This window comes from Hyla sarda, chromosome 4, assembly GCF_029499605.1.
Source record: "Hyla sarda isolate aHylSar1 chromosome 4, aHylSar1.hap1, whole genome shotgun sequence".
Taxonomy (NCBI): domain Eukaryota; kingdom Metazoa; phylum Chordata; class Amphibia; order Anura; family Hylidae; genus Hyla; species Hyla sarda.
In genome coordinates, this window is record NC_079192.1 from 125298710 (window position 1) to 125323847 (window position 25138).

Below are 25138 nucleotides of genomic sequence, written 5' to 3' on the forward strand. Positions count from 1 at the left end.
CAAGTTATGCTGTGTACTGCAGTACCCCCACACCATCTGATAAGGGGACTAAACCCTGTATTCTACATCGGTTACAGCACGGTCACTCTATCCCTGGCATTACATTTTTTAACTTTATATTTGTTTTGGGGTGAATATTTTTATTACACTAATAAAAGTTATATTTTGGGGGAAGGTAACAAAGGGATATTTTTATCTTGGGCTTTGGGATATAACCTCCATGGATAGGGTAATTTGAGTGGAAGCTAGATAATATTCTTTGACAAGTTCCTATAAAATATTTACACTAAAGAAAGGGAGGTGCTCAAAAAGTTACCTTTAGTAAATGGCCAGATAGGAAACAATTGCTGAAAATTTTCTTTCTCGACTTTTTGGCAGAAGAAACATCATGCAGATTTTTTTGGGCAGATTTTCTTCTGCAGAGTAAAAAGACAAAAGTGATCACGCTGATGTCCACCATTACCCCTCAGATGCCGTAATCAATACAGATCACAGCCTCTGTGGCAATGCAGGCGTTTGAATGGATGAACTGATTGTATGCGGCACGCCTGCAGTGATCCGATCATCCAACATGACGGCAAGAGGTCCCCTCACCTGCTCCGGACGTCATCCCGGGTTCTTTTTCTCTGGTTTGACATTGCGCAGACTAGAGAAGAAGATCACCTACAATACTGATCAGTGCTATGCATATGCATTGCACTGAACAGTATTAGAAATCTAACGATTGCTATAAATAGTCCCCTATGGGGACACAAGTGGAAATTTTTTTTTTTTAATTATAAATAAAATGTGTAAAAGCCTTTTCCCCAACAAAAAAATGTAATGGCTTTTTCCCATTTTACCCCAAAAAGTGTAAAAACTAAAATTAATAAAAATATTTTATATTGCAGCATGCGTAAATAATCGAACTATCAAAATATAATGTTAACATGTCAACATTAAAAAAAAAAATCCCAAATTGCTGCTTTTTTATCACACAACATATTTTAAAAAAATTATAAAAGTGATTAAAAAGTTACATATACGCAAAAGTGGTATAAATAAAAACTACAAATTGCGGCGGTGGATGCACTGACGGCAGCCACAGAGGGATTGCAGAGCGAGCTTCCGGCTGCGGTGGGGTAGCTCTGTGTGTCCACTCGTATAGGCAGATTTCTCGCTCTACAGTCCCTCTGTGACTGCCATTGGCACATCCACAGAGTGAATTAAGCTGCGCATGTGCCTCATTTGACCCTGCCCTTATTGTAGATGTTGATTTCCCCTGGAAGTCAGTAAGGAAAATCTGCAGTTTACCCAAAACATAGATTAACACCCTGCAGATTTACATTGTGCACTGTGAGTTGATTTTCATGCTGAGGTAAAAAGCTATCCAAAGCCTTTAAATAAAGTAGGGGCCTGTGGGTGGACTACCCTCTCCCTTTCCTAAATAGGAAATATTTATAAATTCTAATTTTGCAATATTAAATATTGCAATGTATATGTCACAGATATTACATCTTAGCAAAACGTTAACCTTTCTAATGTATTTCAAGAGAAAATTTTATTTCCTTTTTATAGAAATCATGGCCTATAAAATCATGGCTTAGTCCAAGCTGAAGCACAGGCACGGACAAAGTCCAGTAAGTGAGGGTGGGCTACTTAAAAATGTTAAGCCTTCCAGTACTTATCAGCTGTTGTATGCTCCCCAGGAAGTTGTGTTTCTTTATGGAATTCTTTTCTGCCTGACCACAATATTATCTCTGCTGACACCTCTGTCCCTATTAGGAACTGTCTAGAGCAGGAGATGTTTGCTAAGGGGATTTGCTTGTACTCTGGAAAGTTCCTGATATGGACAGAGGTGTCAGCAGAGAGCACTGTGGTCAGGCAGAAAAAAATTTGAGAAGAAAGAAATAGAACTTCCTGGGGAGCATACAGCAGATGATAAGTACTGGGAGGATGTGTAAATTACTTCTATAAAAAAAAAATATTAACCCTTCCAGTACTTATCAACTGCTGTATGCTCCACAGGAAGTTCTTTATTTTTACATTTATTTTCAGTCTGACCACAGTGCTCTCTGCTGACACCTCTGTCTGTCTCAGGAACTGTCAAGAGCAGGAGCAAATCCCCATAGCAAACCTATACTGCTCTTGACAGTTCCGGAGACAGACAGAGGTGTCAGCAGAGAGCACTGTGGTCAGACAGAAAGTATATTTCAAAATAAAGAACTTCCTCTGTAGTATACAGCAGCTGATAAGTACTGGAAGGGTTAAGATCTTTTAATAGAAGTGATTTACAAATCTTTTTAACTTTCTGGCAACAGTTGATTTAAAAAATAAATTGTTTTTCACCGGAGTACCCCTTTAATGTTTTGCCATGATAAACAACATATAAAAAGATAATAGTGCCCATTTAAATACTGCATTTATAATACATAGAATTGTTATTATTTATTTGAAAGTGCCCTCTTCCAGTATATCTGCAACAGATATACTGGATGAACAGTACATCTACCTAAACATTTTAGCATGAGTACTTCCATAGGTACTGTCACCAATGAAATTTCTTGACATTTCAGTTCTGAGATCCGCTACAATCATTGGGACATCTACACATTGTTGGCTCATAATCTTTGTTCTAGGACTCTGTGCAGACCAGTCAGGTTCTTAGAAATTAACAAAGTAAAATAGACGAATTCAGAGAGCACTGTCAGACTGCTATAATATATCCAGCATATACGTCTGCCAATCACCTAATGTACAGAAAAGCCAGCCGGTAACTGGAATGATAGCTACTGCGGGGTGCTAAGCTGCAAAGACTGAAGCAAAAATGCAAAATATCGTGGAAGAATGAGAGCTTGCACTCACTGTAGACTTTTATCTTGCGGGTGATCCGTTCCGGCAGGGAGACTTCATTGATGCGGGGTGCTCAGAGGCTAACAGCCGTTTTCGCACAGTAAGTGTGTGCTTCTTCCGGCCTCAAAGAGGCCGGAAGAAGCACACACTTACTGTGCGAAAACGGCTGTTAGCCTCTGAGCACCCCGCATCAATGAAGTCTCCCTGCCGGAATGGATCACCCGCAAGATAAAAGTCTACAGGAGCGGTGAGTGCAAGCTCTCATTCTTCTACAATATTTCTTAGAAATTAAACTTACCAAATAATCCTGGTAGGACCTTGCTTTGTGTACTGGGGCACAGGTACACTGGAACAGAAAAGGGCCTTCCCCAAGCTGCCCCGACAGAGTAGGAAGCATACAATTGTGTAAAATGTCTTGGTATGCTGAAACATTATGATTTTTCTTCATTGGAATTAAGGGGCCAAGGCCAAACCCTAAAAAAAAAAACCAGCATTATTACTCCTTCACAAAACTCTACAGGTAACAAACACAGTGCAGTTAAGCAGGTAACATTTTCCTGCCCTTCGCCAATCCTAGCCATGTCCATTAGACTCCTAGATAGAGAAGAAGAATTTGTCCCTCCACAGAATGTTTCCACGGCTCCAGAGTACAGTAGCGTTGTGCTTTGACTGGCGATGTAAGGTTTGCATGTAGATGCTCAGTCATAGAAACCCAAAGTTTTTGTGCTTATAATAATAAGGTTTGACTCAAGATATTGAGTCAGTATTGTGTTGACCACTTTTATGCACAATGGAGTGGCTGAATGCATGCGTAGCCTCTGCTCCAGGGGGTGCAAAACTGCTCATTTGTCGTATAGACTCAGGTCTTATAGATAAACCATCAAACCTAAAATCCAGCAATATACTATATGTCCGGAAATCGCCCTAATCAATTACACTTTATATATACCTTCAAAAGGGACTTACACGAACAGTACCAACAACCAAAAACTTTATTAAAAATGCCATAAATAACAACACAAGAGCCCTCCTCTATTAAAATAACCATAAAGGATGTCAGTGAATATACAGCACAATCATTGATATGATAATGATCACATTTCCTCATAAATACCTGCTTGTGACATGTTGACTGTATGCGAGTGCACCCCACTGCCACGTTCACATCCCACCTAGTTTTCTATGGGGTTGGGGTGTATATTAAATAGGTACTCCCCTGCCCCTTGAACATTTTGTTCCGAACGCTGGGTGCAGGCTGCGGGGGACGTGACGTCACTTCCATTCCCACACCCATAGACTTGCATTGAGGGGTTGTGACATCACAAGGGGCATGGCCGTGACGTCACGACCCCCGCAGCCTGCACCCGCGTTTGCAACAAAATGTTCTAACAGCTGGGGCAGTGGAGTACCCCTTTAGGGGTGGGTTATTTTAATAGAAAGGGCTTTTGTGTTATTATTTATAGCATTTTTTTAAAATAAAGTTTTTGATTATTGGAAATGTGAGTGTCCGTCCCTTCTGTAGGTGTATACATTTAGATAAAACACCTGAAAAGCCTAGTTACCACTCTGATCATTCCTGCTGCCACGACTACAGTCCCTGGCCAGCATCGATTTGCAGAGTCTAATCTTGTTCTGAAGATTGTCTATTTATTGGGCGATAATGTTCATTCTAATTTATATGTAGTCACGACTGTAATGAAACATTTTGTTTCTGCCGCACTAATGGATGACTTCAGATCTGATTTCATTAGCAATAACAAATGCTAATACTTCATGTCCTTCAAAAGCTTAGAGATGAGTGCTTGCCGCTGATAGTACATTGTTGTAGGACTATTCCGATATGCATTCATTTATCACTTATGTGTATTCCTTCAGTTATATATACTGTGGCATTCACCACCGGATGGCATATGTACAGGGTCTAGATGGTTGAGGCTAAAGTTACTTTATGTTTGCTGAATTCTTTTCCATAGACTGAATGCAGCTCCCTCCTGTTTTCTTGTCTCAGCTTGGTAGGAAGAAAATAACTAAGTCAGGAATATGAAATAAGGAATAGGCTTGAGATCAATCCCAGCTGTATGCCTGTGAATACATCAACATTATTTCTCATGCTACTTCATGTATACAGAATCCCTGCATATTTATTCAGATACAACACAACTAATAGACAAAGGTGACTTATGGACAATGTGCGGACACCATCTCCTCCATTACACAAGCGTTCTGTTGTGTTGTAGGGGTGTCTGTTGTTTCCCAGGTTATATGGGCGCCAGTGTGATGGCCTCTAGAACCTATATTGCTAAGTATATTAGAATGAAAGAGGCCGGATTATAGGAAAGGTATAAGGGGCAATTCTCCCAGGGTTCACGAAACTTAAAGGACATCTGCGGCAAAATACAACTTATTCCCTATCCATAGGATAGGGGATAAGTGTCTGATCGCAGGGGCCCGGACCGCTGGGACTCCCCGCGATCTATTGCATGGGGCCATGGCTCTGCCGTGGCTCTCTCGTGCAGGAGGCATGCTGGCTGCAGTGTGACATTGCGGCCAACACGCCTCCTCCATGTAATTCTATGGGAGAGGCGGGGAGGCACCAACCCCTTCTCCCATAGAACTGTATGGGGAGGGGGCGTACAGTCAACCTCAGAGAGCGGCAGTGCGGGGCCCGTTTGGGAGATCGCTGAGGGTCCCAGCGGTCGGACCCCCCACGATCAGACACTTATCCCTTATCCTGTGGATAGGGGATAAGTTGTATTTTGTTGCAGATGTCTTTTAATAAATATTACATATGAGATCACAGCAGTGTCCCCTTTTGACATGGACAATGGAGTCCTTTACTTCTTCACTGTCAGCATCTACCAAGTAGATTTACCTTTATAGAACATGTCCAGCAAAACAAAACTTATCTTCTATCCACAGGACAACCGCTGGGACCCACCGCAATCTTCCGTACAGGCCCTGCAGCTCGGCCCTGGCTCTGCTCCATGAAATGACATTTCGCACACAGCAAGTCAGATGGTCGAAACACTCTCCCTCCATTCATCTCTATGGGGGAGGCGGACACACATTGGTCCCTGCCTTTACCATAGAGATTAATGAAAGGGGCATGTTTCAACCAGCTGATGTGCTGGGTACAAAATTTGCATTAGTAGAGCTGGGGCCCAGCCAGGGCCCTGTGTGGGAAATCGCAGGGGTCCTACTGCTCAGACTCCCTGCGATCAGAAACGTATTCCCTATCCTGCAGATCCTGTTTTTGGGCATTTGTGTGTGTGTGTGTGTGTGTGTGTAAACCACATCGGTAATTAAAAGGTGTATTTAAAGGGGTACTCTGCCCCTAGAAATCTTATCCCCTATCCAAAGGATAGGGGATAAGATGTCTGATCACTGGGGACCCCTGTGATCTCGGCTGCGACACCCCACTGTTATCACTGCAGAGAGCAAACTCACGCCCCCTCCCATAGACTTGCATTAAGGAGGTTGGCCGTGACGTCACGACGGGCGGAGCAGTGACGTGACGATGCTCCGGCTCCTGTATCATCCGTCATTATGCACAGAGCGAGTTTTCTTTGTTCAGTGATGACAGCAGGTTGCCGCAGCCAAGATCACGGGGGCCCTTAGCGGCGGGACCCCCATGATCAGACATATTATCCCCTATCCTTTGGATAGGGGATGAGATGTCTAGGGGCAGAGTACCCCTTTAAGCTATGCTTATACAAGAGTTATGGCTTCTGTTATAATGGACTCCATTGTACAACAGATATCTGATGGATTATATTGGCTTATAATAAAGTCTGTCTGGTTATTGTTGTTATTGTGGACATTTTACTAGTTATACTACAATGAGAATAAAAATGACACAAAAAAAAACTCTTACTATCTTCCTGTCACTAAAATGTCCCCTAATTTATATTGTATAAAAGAATCATCCAGTTTGGGCACTGGGAGACAAATCACAGTGAACAGATGGGCATAGACAAGACAAAATACTGGACTACAGTAATGGCTTTGTTCTTAAAGAGGACCTGTCACTTCTCTTGCTCTTATGTTTTGTTTGGCTTGTATCCCTGCTGCTCTGATGTTGTACTGCATAGACAACATTCTGTTTTAGTTTTCTTTGTATCTGTATGAAAAAAAAATCTATAAATATTACAATGAAAGAGAGGATTTTTCATTAAAAGATACATATTTGTTTTATTAAAGGGGTAGTCCAGTGGTGAAAAACTTATCCCCTATCCTAAGGATAGGGGATAAGTTTGAGATCGCGGGGGGTCCGACCGCTGGGGCCCCCTGCGATCTCTCTGTATGGGGTCCCGGCTCTCCAGCCAGATAGCGTGTGTCGACCACCGCACGAAGCGGCGGCCGACACGCCCCCTCAATACATTGCTATGGCAGAGCCGGAGATTGCCGAAGGCAGCGCTCCGGCTCTGCCACAGAGTTGTATTGAGGGGGCGTGTCGGCCGTCGCTTCGTGCGGAGGTCGACACGCCCCCTTCCTGCGAGCTGTCGGGGTTCCGTACAGGAGATCTTGGGGGGCCCCAGCGGTTGGACCCCTCGCGATCTGCAACTTATCCACTATCCTTAGGATAGAGGATAAGTTGTTCACCACTGGACTACTCCTTTAAATACTTGTATTCCCCACAAAATAATTGTGGAGCATCTTCTCTTTCTCCGCATCATGCCGTTTCTCCATTATTCCTCCTAAATATTTATTTATGAATAGATTAATAATTGGGGTCTTGTCAAAAGGGGTGTGTCCCTACACAACCTGAGACTGTCAGCTCTAATGGTTACACCCAGCTGTCAATTTATATTTAGGAGGAATGTCACAATACAGGGTTTTAGTAAAAGATGCTGTAGAATTGTTATTTAAAAAAAAAAAAAAAAAAAAAAAGTATTTACTACAGTAGACATGACAGGAGAGTTAACAGGTTTGTTTACTGTGGATAGGGGATAAGTGTTAATCACGCTGCAGATGTCCTTTAAAACTGATTTCCAGCTCTACATTTGAGGTACATACCAGCGGGCCAAGTCACTTCAATAGACTTAATGTAGTCTACTAGTGACTACCTTTAACCTATTTCCTGAATTTATACTTTTTTTTTTCTGCAGGACTCAAAGTGTAGTCTACTACTATAAAAAGTATACATTTGTGAAGTAGACTTAAAGGAAATCTGTCATCTGTGTCACCTGCACCAACCTGTTGGTACAGACAGGTAGCGCTGGTGATACTGATGACAACAGTACTTACCTTGTCCCTTTTCGTGCAGAGGATCTCCGGTAATCTTCTCTGTTAGCTTCAGCTTCGGGCCCAGCTTGGGCGGAGCTTAGTGACATCACCGCTGCTGTTCTCTGCTGGGTCCCGCTCCTAGAGAACAGCAGCAGTGACGTCACTAAGCTCCGCCCATGCCCCAAGCCGGGCCTGGAGCTGAAGCTAATGGAGGAGATTACCGGATATCCCCTGCATGGAACGGGACAAGGTAAGTACTGTTGTCATCAGTGTCACCTGCACTACCGGTCTGCACCGACAGGTTAGTGCAGGTGACACTGGTGACAGATTTCCTTTAAATTAGTCATTAGTTGAGTATATCTGGTCTAAAAAAGGTAATGGATCAGCCATGGGTACACTTTTTGCTGCTATTCCAACATATACTTTGGACATGGCCCTGAAACATGATGTGAATGGATCCTAAGGACCACCTTGGTTAATACATGGTTACTTCCTACATTATATACAAAATAAACTTCAAACAAATAGAATAATTGTTTACCTCTCCTTTTTATTCCTCTGGTCCCAGCAACTGGGAAAATACGGTCGCCTGTGAGATTGTCACTTAAAGGACAAGGGCCAGTAACTTTGCACTTGCCATCTCAAAGGCAGCAGCTGTATCATGAGGCCTGTATGAAGTCAGCCCCGCTAAGCAGAGGGAGCTGTGTTATCTTTGAGCTGCAGCCTCTTTCATCTTCCAAAAGAAATCCCTTATCTCTGATTAGTAATACCACCCCAATTCTCCACTCTGGTAAGATAAGGACAGGAAGCCTGCGCACCAAGTAAAAAAAGCATTGAGTGATTTGTAGCATAGCTGTGTATAAATAAGAAAACACTTCATAAAATATGTATTAAAAGCTTCTACGCTCATATGTTCAAAAAGAGTTAAAGGGCATCTAACACACGTCTTATGTCTTATGTAATAGATTGATCATTATATTAACTTTTAATTAAAATAGAAATATATTCTACATGTCTGGCTGTTAGGGACGATCACAAATGAGGTGATCTGTAGATCTGTTTATTAGTAAAAATAATTTTGCTCAAACATCAGATGAAACAACCTGAACCCTTACTGCAGTATGTGATATTTATGGGCAGTTTAAAGGGAACCTGTCAGCAGGAAAATGGAAGATACCATTCAATAGCTGTTGGGGTGCTCAGTGTATGGATGTAAATGTTGAATTTAGCCTTTTCTTTGTCAGAGCGCAGTTTTATTAATCGGCAGTGCAGCACCGTACTCTGTACTGGTAACTAGAAACTACACTCTGTGAGATGGCATATTGGAACAGATGGGATGGAGACAGGGTGGTTCTGTATACCTGATCCCGCCTCTATTGCGCAAAGGACTAGCATAGCATATTAGCAATGCACTCTTATACACTGCTCAAAAAAATAAAGGGAACACTAAGATAACACATCCTAGATCTGAATGAATGAACTAATCGTATGAAGTACTTTCATCTTTACATAGTTGAATGTGCTGACAACAAAATCACACAAAAATGATCAATGGAAATCAAATTTATCAACCCATGGAGGTCTGGATATGGAGTCACACTCAAAATCAAAGTGGTGATGAGTGATGATCCAACTTTGATGTAATGTCCTTAAAACATGAAAAAGTTTAAAAAAAAATGAGGCTCTGTAGTGTGTGTGGCCTCCAGGTGCCCGTATGGCCTCCCTACAATGCCTGGGCATGCTCCTGATGAGGTGGCAGATGGCCTCCTGAGGGATGTCCTCCCAGACCTGGACTAAAGCATCCGCCAACTCCTGGACAGTCTGTGGTGCAACATGCCGTTGGTGTATGGAGCGAGACATGATGTCCCAGATGTGCTCAATCGGATTCAGGTCTGGGAAATGGGCAGGCCAGTCCATAGTATCAATGCCTTCCTCTTGCAGGAACTGTTGATACACTCCAGCCACATGAGGTCTAGCATTGTCTTGCATTAGGAGGAACCCAAGGCCAACCGCACCAGCATATGATCTCACAAGGGGTCTGAGGATCTCATCTCGGTACCTAATGGCAGTCAGGCTACCTCTGCCAAGCACATGGAGGGCTGTGTGGCCCCCAAAGAAATTCCACCCAACACCATTACTGACCCACCGTCAAATCGGTCATGCTGGAGGATGTTGCAGGCAGCAAATTGTTCTCCACGGCGTCTCCAGACTCTGTCACGTCTGTCACACGTGCTCAGTGTGAACCTGCTTTTATCTGTGAAGAGCACAGGGCGCCAGTGGCGAATTTGCCAATCTTGGTGTTCTCTGGCAAATGCCAAACATCCTGCAAGGTGTTGGGCTGTAAGCACAACCCCCACCTGTGGACGTCGGGCCCTCATACCACCCTCATGGAGTCTGTTTCTGACCGTTTGAGTGGACACATGCACATTTGTGGCCTGCTGGAGGTCAGGGCTCTGGCAGTGCTCCTCCTACTCCTTCTTGCACAAAGGCGGAGGTAGCGGTCCTGCTGTTGGGTTGTTGTCCTCCTACAGCCTCTTCCATATCTCCTGATGTACTGGCCTGTCTCCTGGTAGCGCCTCCATGCTCTGCACACTACTCTGACAGACACAGCAAATCTTCTTGAAACAGCTCGCATTGATGTGCCATCCTGGATGAGCTGCTCTATCTGAGCCACTTGTGTGGGTTGTAGACTCCGTCTCATGCTACCACTAGAGTGAAAGCACCACCAGCATTCAAAAGTGACCAAAACATCAGCCAGAAAGCATAGGAAGTGAGAAGTGGTCTGTGGTCACCACCTGTAGAACCACTCCTTTATTGGGGCTGTCTTGCTAATTGCCTATAATTTCCACATGTTGTCTGTTCCATTTGCACAACAGCATGTGAAATTGATTGTCAATCAGTGTTGCTTCCTGAGTGGACAGTGTGATTTCACAGAAGTGTGATTGACTTGGAGTTACATTGTGTTGTTTAAGTGTTCAATTCCTTTTTTTGAGCAGTGTACGTCTTTTATCACCTAAACAGTGGCACCAATCGGAGTAAGTTATATCTTATTGTAATCCAATTCACCTACACTATAACCCTGTTACTGGGTTAGTGTGGGTAAACAAGCTATCAGTTTGTAATGTGGGAAGGTCTTTCTAGCCCAACCTTCCTCTTCCAGAGAAGGGGTTTCTACTTAGCTCAGTGTAGTGTATGTCCTCCTCTCCTTCAGTTATACCTGGCTACTTATTTACATAGTTTATAAGGGTGAAAAAAGACCAGAGTCCATCAAGTTCAACCTATATCCCTAATGAGTCCCTAGAGGTTAAAATTCCTTCCCAACTCCTAATATGGCAGTCAGAATAAATCCCTGGATCAACCTTCTGTCCCTGTAAATCTAGTATACATAACCTGTTATTATTCTCCTGATATGCATCCAGACCCCTTTTTAACTCTCTTACTGAGTTCACCATGACCACCTCCTCTGGCAGAGAGTTCTATTGAGATCTGTCAGAGACAGTGAGGATAAGCCTGTACAAGGGCCTCATAGCTGATCTGGGACCAGCAGAACTTCAGCCCGGGCCCAGAGACCTTGTGTCTACCACATTACGTATTTCGTTAAGATCTGAATACTGCAGAAAACACTGGAGTTCGAGTATCGCATGTTTATCATTGCTTGTATGACCCTAGAGAGGAAAATATAAGCTGTCTTAGACCCCATTCATTTTCTGCTATGCTTCCCCTAAGGAGCTTCTCTAGGTTCTGAACTGCTGTAACTTCTTAAGAGGCTGCACCTTCAATTGCTGTGGAAGACGTACTGCCACTACTTACTGCTACTGAAGACTTACTGTGGAAGTAAGTAAACAACTGTTCTGTTTATTGCATCTATGTGTCTGATTGCATTGCTGCACTCCTAACCCCAAGATCCCCAAATGTTCCAGCCACATCCCCCAGAGTGTGCCCCAGGGGACTATTACTACTACCATCGTCAGTGCACCAACCTTCACTGGGATGATCTGCACAAGGGTGAGAGGACTAGTAATTCAATTATTTGCCATTGGGACCTTAAACACTTCTACACTCATCATCCCCCCTCAGTTAATCCACTGGTTCCCAAGTCACCGCCCACTTAATACCCGGGTTACCATAGTAAGATGCATTGATTACTTCACCCTTCCACCACCCTTGCCTGTAATTGACAGCTTTTCTCCATTACCTCTACAGGAAGAAATCATTAGACCACAGACAGGCAGTAACGTGAAAGAGGAGCAACAAATGCATTTCATGAATCCACTAGATTTCTACTTATAATCTCCAGAACAAACTATACTAGGTCAATGAGGCAACATCCATACATTCAGCCGCCCAAGAATGAATAAATGGTGCCTTCAGGTCAGCCACCAATTTGTGCTGACAGGGTTTTCTTTAAACACCTACACATATGCTTCATACTAAGTCTGCTATTAGCAATTGACATCTTACAGGAGTACCAGTGTACTGGGCATTATTCACACCACACCCACTAAACAACTAATTTAATTATAAACTGCACAGCCACAAGAGAATGGGTGGTATAGCATGCTGAGTACTGTCATAGTGTTGGGTGGAGCATGCATCTCCACTGACCCACTTAGAATATACACCTCTGTGATTAAATTCTAGAATCACCGTAAAAATGAGCGTTCTTTGCTGTTCATTAACTTGCAGGATGCATATTCCATCATATAATTATAACGCATAATAGAAGTAAATTATTACCGCCCTTTGTTCTCTTCTTTTGGATGTCAGATATAGGAGCAGAAAGAGAGAGCTAGATTGAATACTTTGAATACCTTACTCAAAACCTTTCCTACTTCTTGTAGAGGAAAATAGATTGTAAATAAAGTCCTGTGATTACAGCAGCCTTGGCCCTGAATCAATCAGTATGTGGGAAGATCGGCAAATCTCCCAGACTTACAGGCTCACAGGCTTTTAGAAACAGTAAAGGTTCAGCAATGTGCAGCTCCACTGTCTCCTCCATCTGTAACATGACAAAGATATCAAATTCCTTTTATTATATTAGGAGAAAGCAGAGGTCTACAGCACAAAGAGCTGAGCATTGAAGAAATAAATTCTTAAAACACTAAGATAACACATCCTAGATCTGAATGAATGAACTAATCGTATGAAGTACTTTCATCTTTACATAGTTGAATGTGCTGACAACAAAATCACACAAAAATGATCAATGGAAATCAAATTTATCAACCCATGGAGGTCTGGATATGGAGTCACACTCAAAATCAAAGTGGTGATGAGTGATGATCCAACTTTGATGTAATGTCCTTAAAACATGAAAAAGTTTAAAAAAAAATGAGGCTCTGTAGTGTGTGTGGCCTCCAGGTGCCCGTATGGCCTCCCTACAATGCCTGGGCATGCTCCTGATGAGGTGGCAGATGGCCTCCTGAGGGATGTCCTCCCAGACCTGGACTAAAGCATCCGCCAACTCCTGGACAGTCTGTGGTGCAACATGCCGTTGGTGTATGGAGCGAGACATGATGTCCCAGATGTGCTCAATCGGATTCAGGTCTGGGAAATGGGCAGGCCAGTCCATAGTATCAATGCCTTCCTCTTGCAGGAACTGTTGATACACTCCAGCCACATGAGGTCTAGCATTGTCTTGCATTAGGAGGAACCCAAGGCCAACCGCACCAGCATATGATCTCACAAGGGGTCTGAGGATCTCATCTCGGTACCTAATGGCAGTCAGGCTACCTCTGCCAAGCACATGGAGGGCTGTGTGGCCCCCAAAGAAATTCCACCCAACACCATTACTGACCCACCGTCAAATCGGTCATGCTGGAGGATGTTGCAGGCAGCAAATTGTTCTCCACGGCGTCTCCAGACTCTGTCACGTCTGTCACACGTGCTCAGTGTGAACCTGCTTTTATCTGTGAAGAGCACAGGGCGCCAGTGGCGAATTTGCCAATCTTGGTGTTCTCTGGCAAATGCCAAACATCCTGCAAGGTGTTGGGCTGTAAGCACAACCCCCACCTGTGGACGTCGGGCCCTCATACCACCCTCATGGAGTCTGTTTCTGACCGTTTGAGTGGACACATGCACATTTGTGGCCTGCTGGAGGTCAGGGCTCTGGCAGTGCTCCTCCTACTCCTTCTTGCACAAAGGCGGAGGTAGCGGTCCTGCTGTTGGGTTGTTGTCCTCCTACAGCCTCTTCCATATCTCCTGATGTACTGGCCTGTCTCCTGGTAGCGCCTCCATGCTCTGCACACTACTCTGACAGACACAGCAAATCTTCTTGAAACAGCTCGCATTGATGTGCCATCCTGGATGAGCTGCTCTATCTGAGCCACTTGTGTGGGTTGTAGACTCCGTCTCATGCTACCACTAGAGTGAAAGCACCACCAGCATTCAAAAGTGACCAAAACATCAGCCAGAAAGCATAGGAAGTGAGAAGTGGTCTGTGGTCACCACCTGTAGAACCACTCCTTTATTGGGGCTGTCTTGCTAATTGCCTATAATTTCAGCCACCAATTTGTGCTGACAGGGTTTTCTTTAAACACCTACACATATGCTTCATACTAAGTCTGCTATTAGCAATTGACATCTTACAGGAGTACCAGTGTACTGGGCATTATTCACACCACACCCACTAAACAACTAATTTAATTATAAACTGCACAGCCACAAGAGAATGGGTGGTATAGCATGCTGAGTACTGTCATAGTGTTGGGTGGAGCATGCATCTCCACTGACCCACTTAGAATATACACCTCTGTGATTAAATTCTAGAATCACCGTAAAAATGAGCGTTCTTTGCTGTTCATTAACTTGCAGGATGCATATTCCATCATATAATTATAACGCATAATAGAAGTAAATTATTACCGCCCTTTGTTCTCTTCTTTTGGATGTCAGATATAGGAGCAGAAAGAGAGAGCTAGATTGAATACTTTGAATACCTTACTCAAAACCTTTCCTACTTCTTGTAGAGGAAAATAGATTGTAAATAAAGTCCTGTGATTACAGCAGCCTTGGCCCTGAATCAATCAGTATGTGGGAAGATCGGCAAATCTCCCAGACTTACAGGCTCACAGGCTTTTAGAAACAGTAAAGGTTCAGCAATGTGCAGCTCCACTGTCTCCTCCATCTGTAACATGACAAAGATATCAAATTCCTTTTATTATATTAGGAGAAAGCAGAGGTCTACAGCACAAAGAGCTGAGCATTGAAGAAATAAATTCTTAAAAGTTCTGTGCATTATATAAGAGCAATGTTATGTTTTTATTTTTCACTGAGGGCATTTTTAACAAATTTTTTCCATCTCGGCCACAAAGGATAAATCTCCCAGACTTGCCAAGGAGTCAGCAAATCATCAAAAAAGTGTCAAAAAATACATCTTTGCACAGTCCACCCAATGCATATGTGGTAGCCCTTGGGGGGTGTATGGTAGTTGTGGTGTTGTTTCAGTAGATGAGGGGGTAAGGTTAACCCTATAGTTTGTGGCGCCAGGCTGAGGGCTAGTATGCTGAGGTAATTCTCCGGCCTATCGCCGCCCTTCCCAGTAACTATAAGTGTATGTATAAAATGACTGAAGATCCACAAGGTAGTTGAACTTGAACTGGGATAACTGTACTTAAATGCTTGCGGTACATCCAATGAACAGTAACAGTCTCAGGAATACAGTCTCTATATAGTTCAATGACTGACAGTTGTTGCGGACCTTGACTTCTCATACAGTCTGAGAATTTAGGGTAATTTGCGAAGATCCATCTGGATTTAGGGGATAGATAAGGTCCGGTGATCTTGCAGAGTGCTTAGGGATTGATACACTCACGATTCTGAATAGATCAGCCGTTGCCACAAGGCTCGGGCCTAACTCACTGCGGAAGACAGCTGCGCAGATCCTGCTAGTTTGACAGCCTGGGAACAAGAGAGAGATTAATGGCCGCCGCTCCCTTATATGGGCAGGGGCAGGGCCGCCTTTACTGGTCCAAGCAACTGTCACTCACCGTCACAGGGAGTGATGGGTGAAATATGTCACAGGGACCTCCAAAGGTCCTTAAGCATAAAAACCATAGAGTTTACCTGATCACGTGATCCGCAGGTCCTGCTATACTCCGTACAGGTAATTAACCACTTATAAACATTTGTACAAATATATTTATATAAATCCTAAATAACTGCTAGATAAGTAATACCTAGATGAGAGGTGACAAGGGGTGGACTAGATACGAAGAACCCGACGTCCTAGGGACTCTGGCTATGGGGACTTCTACACAGGTACCGTATAGGATGCGGTGCCGGGACACCACAAACCCCCTTACTTAAGACAAGTCGACCTCGACGCCTGTCCCCTAAGGCAGAGGGACTAGGACTAAACCAGGATGATACCTGTTAATTCTGCTATACATTCTAAGTAAACATTGAACACATTTACATTTTCTGATATCCTTATTAGTATTTGGACTAGACAATAGAAATCTATCTAGACATTAGTGCTATCTAGACATGAATGCTATCTAGACATTGGTGCGATCTAGACATGAATGCTATCTAGACATTAAGGAAGCTATCTAACCTTTCGTTTCTAGCTTCTTAGACATTTTATTACACTTATTATACATTTTAAAGCTTACTAGACAAATAGGCAGCTATCTGACATCTAGTTACTAGCATTTTTATTATCTCACACAAAGGAACGTCCATAGTGGGATGAATTCCTTCTCCCGGCACATATTCTCTCACTGGCCTTGTTGGAGGTGCAGTAGAAGTATCAGGAGGAGCAGAAGGAGTAGGAGGAGATGGGCCAAGCACATCTTCCTTCAAACACACTTTTATCCTATTCCTGTGGACCACCTGTGGCTCGAACCCGTCTTTCTGTATCTCGTACATGTCCGTTTCAGGATAAGGGACTGCAGTAATGGTGTATGGCTCCATTTCCCACAAGGAGTCCAATTTATGGGTTCTAGGAAATTTCCTGAGCCACACTTTATCTCCAAGCTTTAAGGGCTGAGCCGAAGCATGTCGATTATAATCTTTCTGCTGGCGTTCATGAACTTCACCCATTTTCTTCTCAACAATGTCCTTGGCTTCCTCAATTCTTCGTTGATGCTCTGACACCCAACCTTGGGGAACTTGAGGAGAATTGTTGAAAGATGACTGTAGCCCAAAGGTTCGATCCTTTGGCAATTGGCAGTGTCGACCCATCATCAGGAAAAAAGGCTTGTACCCTGTAGAGCAGTGGACAGTGTTGTTGTAAATTTCTAGGAGTTCAGGCAACAACTGAGGCCACTCTTCGTGCTTTGAAACAGAGGCAGCTCTAAGCATTTGGATGAACACTTGATCCTCTCGCAGAGCCCATTCCCTTGGGGATGGTAGGCCGTCGTCCGGAGCTTCTTGCAATCATGCAACCGGCAAAGTTCCTGGAACAACTGGGCTTCAAAGGCGGTTCCCCGATCCGTGAGGACCGATTCGGGACATCCCAGAGGTTGGATCCAATGTCGAAAGAAGAGCTGAGCAGCAGTCTTGGCGGTAAGATCCTTGACAGGGACCACGACCACCCACTTGGAATAATGATCCACCATGGTTAGAGCATGACAATAGCCAGATCGAGTGGGGGTCAGCTTCACATGATCCAAGGCAACAATTTGATTTGGCCTTTCTGTACAGATGGGATGTAAAGGGGCCCTTGCGTCCCTTCGGGGGTTCTTTATCACGTTGCACACGGAGCACTCGGCACACCATTTCTCGATGCATCCCAATTAGTGTTGCTCGCGAATATTCGCAATTCGAATATTATTCGCGAATATCGCATATTCGCGAATTCGCGAATTTCGCGAATATAGCGCTATATATTCGTAATTACGAATATTCGTTTTTTTTGTTTTTTTTTCTTCACAGTACACATCACAGTGATCATCCCTCTCTGCTTCCAGCTTGTGTGGTGTAAAGAAGGCTCTAATACTACTGTGTGAGACTGGCGTGCGAAAATTCGCATATGCGAAAATTAGCATATGCTAATTTTCGCATATGCGAACTTTTACGCGTGTTAATTTTGTATATGCAATATTCACTTATGTTCATTTTCGCATACGCGAATATGCGAATACAACGAATATGCGAATATTCGCGAATATATGACGAATATTCGTCCATATATTCGCGAATATTCGCGAATTCGAATATGGCCTATGCCGCTCAACACTAATCCCAATCCAGTGGAATCTCCTTCTGATGGTGATCTCTGTCTTATGGACCCCGAAGTGCATTCAGGACCATGGCTGCATCTCTTCTGGGAACCACAAGCTGGTGTATGGGGTCTCCGGGAACTGGGTCCAGGGAATTTCGGTAGACCAGCCCCTTGTGCAGGAACAGGCGATTCCTCTGCCGCCACAGCCGCTTCAATTCGAAGTCCCCATGGGCCTTGCGCACCAGAGTGGGCACTTTCTTGTGGAGGCAATAGTCTAGGAGGTCCCCGATAACCCGGCTTTCATCCTGAAGTGTCTTCCAGGTGGACAGATCTTCAGGGACTTTGGGAGATTCAGGTCCGTCATCCGCCTGGGCAGTTAGAGCACTCTGGCACACGAACCTTCGGTAGAAGGGAGGCATTTCTACATCTTCCCACACATCCTCAGCAGGAGGTGCTTCTCCCGGGGCCATGCGAGAAAGTACATCCGCATTAACATTGGTTTTTCTGCTGCGATACTTAATGTTGAAATAATAGTTGGCCAACCGAGAGGCCCAACGCTGTTCCAGAGCTCCCAACTTAGCAGTGTTCAAATGGGCCAAGGGGTTGTTATCAGTGTAGACCGTGAAGGGGGTAGCAGCCAGGTAGTCCTTAAACTTCCCAGTAAAGGCCCAGACCAGGGCCAGGAGCTCCAGCTTGAAGGAGCTATAGTTGGCATCATTCTTCTCAGCACCTCGGAGATGCCGGCTGGCATAGGCAATCACCCTCTCCTTGCCATCTTGCACTTGAGATAAGACCGCCCCCAGACCTTCAAAGCTAGCGTCTGTGTATAAACGGAACGGCAAGCTGTAATCAGGATACGCCAAAATGGGGGTTCCGTGAGGAGGTACTTCAGGGCTCGAAAGGCATCTTCCTGTTCTTCAGCCCACTGTATGGGGAGCCTCACATTATAATTATCCCGGGCAGTCCCTCTCAGTAATTTGGTTAAGGGTCCAGCAATTTGAGCAACATGGGGGATGAAGCGCTGGTAATATCCAGCAAATCCCAGGAAACTTCGGACGTCTCGCACCGTCCTGGGTGTAGGACACTCTTTCACAGCACTCACTTTGTCTGGATCAGGCTGGACTCCTTGAGCACTGACTACATGTCCCAGATAGTGTACTTGTGGCTTTAGCAAGTGACATTTGGAAGGTTTAACCTTGAGTCCATGTTGGATAAGGACTTGGAAAACTTCTTTCAGGTTATCCAGGTGTTCCTGATATGTCCGAGAATAGACGATGAATCTAAATACATCTAAATACAACAGAACACTCTGGAAGTTAAGATGCCCCAAGCATCGCTCCATTAGGCGTTGGAAAGTAGCTGGTGCATTGCACAGTCCAAAGGGCATACTTTTGAACTTGAAGAGACCCATAGGGGTCACAAATGCGGTCTTCTCTCTATCCACTTCTGCCATTGGCACCTGCCAGTAGCCGCTCATTAGATCCAGTGTGGAAAATGAGGCGGCCGACCCCAATGCAGTCAAGGATTCTTCGATGCAAGGGAGAGGATAGGCATCCTTATGAGTTATGCTGTTCAACTTCCGGTAATCCACGCAAAAGCGGATAGTCCCATCTGTTTTCTTCACCAGGACTAAAGGTGCAGCCCAAGGACTCTGGCTTTCCTGGATGACATCGGCCTCTTTCATCTCCACGAGCATTTTCTTTATGGTCTGATACATCCCAGGAGCCACAGGGCGATGTCTCTCTTTAATGGGTGGATTGTCCCCAATGAGAATCCTATGTTTGATCATGGTGTTCCTGCCGAAGTCTGTGGGAAACTTGCTGAAAGCTTGCTGATATCTCTTAGCTATCTGGATGACTCCTTCCACCTGTTCCTTGGAGATATCTTCGCCTCCTATTTGCAGTTGGCTCCACCAAGGTTCCGCAGGATTCTGGTCAGGTCCTCGTTGAGCCACTTGTGACTTCGAGACCACATCTCTGACTTCCAAATGGTGCAGGGTAGCCACTGGGGTATACTTGGGTAGTTGGACCACAACTTGAGAGAGGTTAATAAGTCTCACTGGAACCTTCCCATTACGTACTGTTACCAAGCTTCTAGCGGCTCGCACCAAGGGGCAATCTTCCAGTAGGATGGGTTCCAAGAGCGCTTGGTAATCTTGATTTTTCACCCCGGGTCAGGCACGGCACCAAATGACTGTCTCCGTCTGTGGCTGTAGACTAACGGCTCGGATATCTTGAATCCTTACTCGACAGATTTCTTCTTGATGATTCACGAACTTCTGTTCTGTTTGGAGGATTTTGAGGTGGTGTTGGGCAGCTCACCGGCCTGGGGGTGACAGGTGAGGGAGAGATGCAGGCAGTGCACAGACAATATCATCAAAACAGTGCCTCATAATATTCATGCCTAAAATGAAATCAGCTGCCCTAACATTGGTGACAATCACACCCTGCCTTCCTAACACATGCTTTCCCACCTGCACTGTGGGCTCCCAGTAGCCATGCCTGGGTACTGGTTTCCCGTTCCCTGCAATTACTCTAAACTCTGCTTCCTGAGGGTCACACAACCTTTCTGGGCCCCAATACTTATAGAAAACCCCCTACGGAATAGTGGATACCTGAGACCCCGTATCTATCAGAGCTTGTAACCGGATACCTTCAACCATCACCTGTACATAAGGACAAGAAGCTACATACATAGACAGTCCCTTCTTGTCGCTGGTTGATTCTGGACCTTCAGCCGCTACTCCTGGGGTGTGGTCCTCGACCCCAGGGGACGCCCATTTAAAGCCCAGCATTGCCTCTTCCAGTGTCCATTCTTGTTACAATAGCTACAGACGGGTCTCTGACTCCCAGGTGGTCTCACAGGAGGGGTACTAGGTGGACCAACAGGGCGAGGGTCAGCCTTCTTAGGTGGTGGTGTTGCAGATCTAGAAGGATTTGGCCGTACAGCCATTTCTTTAAAGGCCTTGGCTAACTGTTCAATGTCCTGTTTGATGTCTTGTAAGTCAACTGTCCAAGGGCTAGAAGAAGGTGTTGACAGGGCAGATTGAGAAGGGACAGGCAGCTGGGGCGAAAGCCCCGAAGATTCGGTAGCGGGAACACTAGTCTCTTCTGTCTGAGGTCCCGACTCTATTACTTTAACCGATAGTTTCTTAAAAGCTGGGAAAGCCATGTCAGGATATTGCACGGCCAGCATCCTAAGTTGGGCCTCGTCCCATTTGTTCAGTGCCCCTTCTATAAAACGGTCCATCAGTACTCGATTGCCCTGCTCGGGCGTGATGCCGTCCAACTTCTGTACCGCCTCTAACGCGCTCTGTAAAGCTACTGCATATGCTCGGAGAGTCTCACCTGGCTTCTGACGCCGTTCATCTAGTCGGAGGTGTACTTCCGAGGGAGAGTGAGATTCAAACACTTGAGAAAGTCCTTCAAAGATCTGTCCCACTGTAGCTTTATCAGCCGCCGGCCAGGTGCGAAGTTCCTCCAAGGCGGGTACCTGGAGTTGTCCCAGAAGCAGCTGTATCTGTTGATGAGGGGGTAATGTATAAAACCCAAAGAGAATATAAAACTTTTCTTTAAAGTTTCTCAAGGTAAAGGGGTCACCATTGTAGGTGGGCAACACAGGGTTCCCCAAGAAGACAGGTGCAGCAACAGGGGCTCCCAACACGTAGGGAGAGACTGGAGGTGGACTTGCTGGGTCCTGCTCCGCTTGTGATGAAGGCCTCGCTGGGATCACAGGTAGAGCACGTCTTTGTGAGGTAGAACGTGTTGGTGAAGGTGGCAACACCCTTCTGACTTGGGGTGGAGACCCCATTGGTGGGGTCACAGGAGCATCGCCCCCTTGCTGTTCAGATGGGGACTGTGGCGCTGCAGGTTCTGACATTTCTGTATTTGGTATGCTGGCCCTTTAAATAGATCTTGAATTCCGCGGTCTCCAGAAGATACGCAGTTGTTCTCTAATCTGGAACTTGAGAGCGTATATTTCAAATTTGAGGGCGGTGACTTGAAACTCAACAGCTTTTAATTGAAATTTGAGTGCGTTGATCGGTAGCTGAAGTGATTCTATATAGCACTTCAATTAAGCAATCTGATGTCTCAAAGTCCCGTACTTCTCCGGCTCTTTACAGCTTCCAACCCTTTGTCGCACTCTGCGCCTTTTCCCGTGCTGAACTTCCTCTTTTGTTGGTTTCCGCGGCATCGAGGGCTTCGGGGGGTGGGGTTTTTGGATCACGTGCACAGGGAGGCCCCGCGCTAACTTCAGTACTTCCTTTCACAGCATGTAGCTCCGCTGTGCTGTTCGCCTCCTCCCTTACTTTACATGCGCACTTCCTCCACACAACACCGTGTGCGCAACCCCTTACTCAGGAGTATAAGTCACAGTACATGAATAAAGTTTGTTTTCTCGGCGGGAGTACACTTTCACTAGTGGCGACTGTAGTAGGCACACACCCGAATCCTGTTCGTGACGCTGAAAAGGCTTTGTGGTAGCCCTTGGGGGGTGTATGGTAGTTGGGGTGTTGTTTCGGTAGATGAGGGGTTAAGGTTAACCCTATAGTTCGTGACGCCAGACTGAGGGCTAGTATGCTCAGGTAATTCTCCGGCCAATCGCCGCCCTTCCCAGTAACAATAGGTGCATGCATAAAATGACTGAAGGTCCACAAGGTAGTTGAACTTGAACTGGGATAACGTTACTTAAATGCTTGCGGTACATCCAATGAACAGTAACAGTCTCAGGAATACAGTCTCTATATAGTTCATTGACTGACAGTTGTTGCGGACCTTGACTTCTCATATAGTCTGAGAATTTAGGGTAATTTGCGAAGATCCGTACGGATTTAGGGGATAGATAAGGTCCGGTGATCTTGCAGAGTGCTTAGGGATTGATACACTCATGATTCTGAATAGATCAGCCGTTGCCGCAAAGCTCGGGCCTAACTCACTGCGGAAGACAGCTGCGCAGATCCTGCTCGTTTGACAGCCCGGGAACAAGAGAGAGATTAATGGCCGCCGCCCCTTTATATGGGCAGGGGCAGGGCCGCCTTTACTGGTCCAAGCAACTGTCACTCACCGTCACAGGGAGTGATGGGTGAAATACGTCACAGGGACCTCCAAAGGTCCTTAAGCAAAAAAAACATAGCGTTTACCTGATCACGTGACCCGCAGGTCCTGCTATACTCCGTACAGGTAATTAACCATTTATATACATTTGTACAAATATTTATATAAATCCTAAATAACTGCTAGATAAGTAATACCTAGATGATAGGTGACAAGGGGTGGACTAGATACAAAGAATCCCTACATCCTAGGGACTCTGGCTATGGGGACTTCTACACAGGTACCGTATAGGATGCGGTGCCGGGACACCACACATAAGAATCACTGGCAGCTGGTAATTGGTTATTTACAGGCTGTTATTGTCATGTGATCAGGAACCATGTTGGGGCATTGCGGTAGGATTAGGCTTTTTTACTCGGTACAATGTACAGAGGAAGATTTTATAAACATTCATGGAGTATAAGACGTATGCGTCACTGTTCCTATAAACATACCCTACCTTACTACTCATAAAACTGTATGGGGAGTCTGGTCTAAAAGTTTGTCTAAAGGAGGGTTTGGTGCAAGATCTATATGGGATCTATAGTGTGATCTGTCTTTTTTAAATGGTCTGGTTTTTGGTCATTTTGTTGTGTGATAATTTGTCTTTTAAAAGCTGTAGGTTGGGGTATGTCCTATATTAATATGTGGGGCATAAGGGAAAAAAATGGGCGCATGACATTTTGAGTGACTTTTATTACCTCTTTGTAACCTTCCTGAAGTTAAATAAAGGGGTATTCCAGGAAAAAACTTTTTTTTTTTTACATCAACTGGTTCCAGAAAGTTAAACAGATTTGTAAATTACTTCTATTAAAAAATCTTAATTATTCCTGTAGTTGTCAGCTGCTGAAGTTGAGTTGTTTGACAACAGTGCTCTCTGCTGACACCTCTGTCTGTCTCAGGAACTGTCCAGAGTAGCAGCAAATCCCCATAGCAAACCTCTAATGCTTCGCATAGTTCCTGAGACAAGCAGAGGTGTCAGCAGAGAGCACTGTGTTCAGACAGAAAACAACTCAAATTCAGCAGCTGATAACTACTGGAAGGATTAAGATTTTTATTAGAAGTCATTTACAAATCTGTTTAACTTTCTGGAGCCAGTTGAAAAAAAGTGTTTCCTGGAATACCCCTTTAAATCTTAAAAAGTTGGAAGTATGCCTAAAAAAAAAAAAACATAAGGCCAGGTTTCCATAAATGTTTTTTCTGGCATTTTTTTTTTTTTTTTTTGGAAAACTACCACTGCAGTTTTTGAGCAAAGGTCAGGAGTGGATACAATAGGAAGGAGAAGTATTAACCCCTACGTTATATTTTTCATTCCTTTTGAATACACTTGGTTTGACTCAAAAACTGCAGTGGCAGTTTAAAAAAAAAAAAAGCTAAACTTTTTGGTTTAGGACCATTTTGTGTGGCATTTCTTTCCCCTGTGTTTTTCTCATTATAAGTCATGTAATTCTTTTATCATGTGACTCAGATTTCTACTGAAGAATTATTATTTTTTTTAACTCACCAACATACATGTACACCTACATTTTTATCTGCCAGTAGAAGTCTATGGGAGATAAATGCCACAACTTGTAAAAAAAACACAATAGCCAGAGCATATATGTGATTGGTGATTACATGGTAGAAGGGGTACGCAAATGTATAGAACCATTGTATATTTAATAGCCAGAGCATGTAGCAATTTTAAAAAAATCGCTAGCACTATGTCTGTTTCCAGTCTTGCTGTCATTTAACTCAGATTTTAACATATCACATATGATATGTCAAAAGTTTAGATCAGTTGGGGTTTCAGTGCTGAGACCCACTCCAATAGTTTGAT

General features: G+C 44.4%; 1 long non-coding RNA gene across 1 annotated transcript in view; it reads left to right on the plus strand.

Annotated features, from left to right (window-relative positions):
* LOC130368416 (uncharacterized) overlaps positions 1 to 13017 on the plus strand; it is a 65676-nt gene extending 52659 nt beyond the window's left edge. Inside the window, exons 3-4 of the long non-coding RNA XR_008892453.1 lie at positions 11785 to 11892; positions 12262 to 13017. This is a non-coding gene — a long non-coding RNA (uncharacterized LOC130368416). The remainder of the gene's footprint in view (positions 1 to 11784; positions 11893 to 12261) is intronic.
* Positions 13018 to 25138: the final 12121 nt, after the last annotated feature.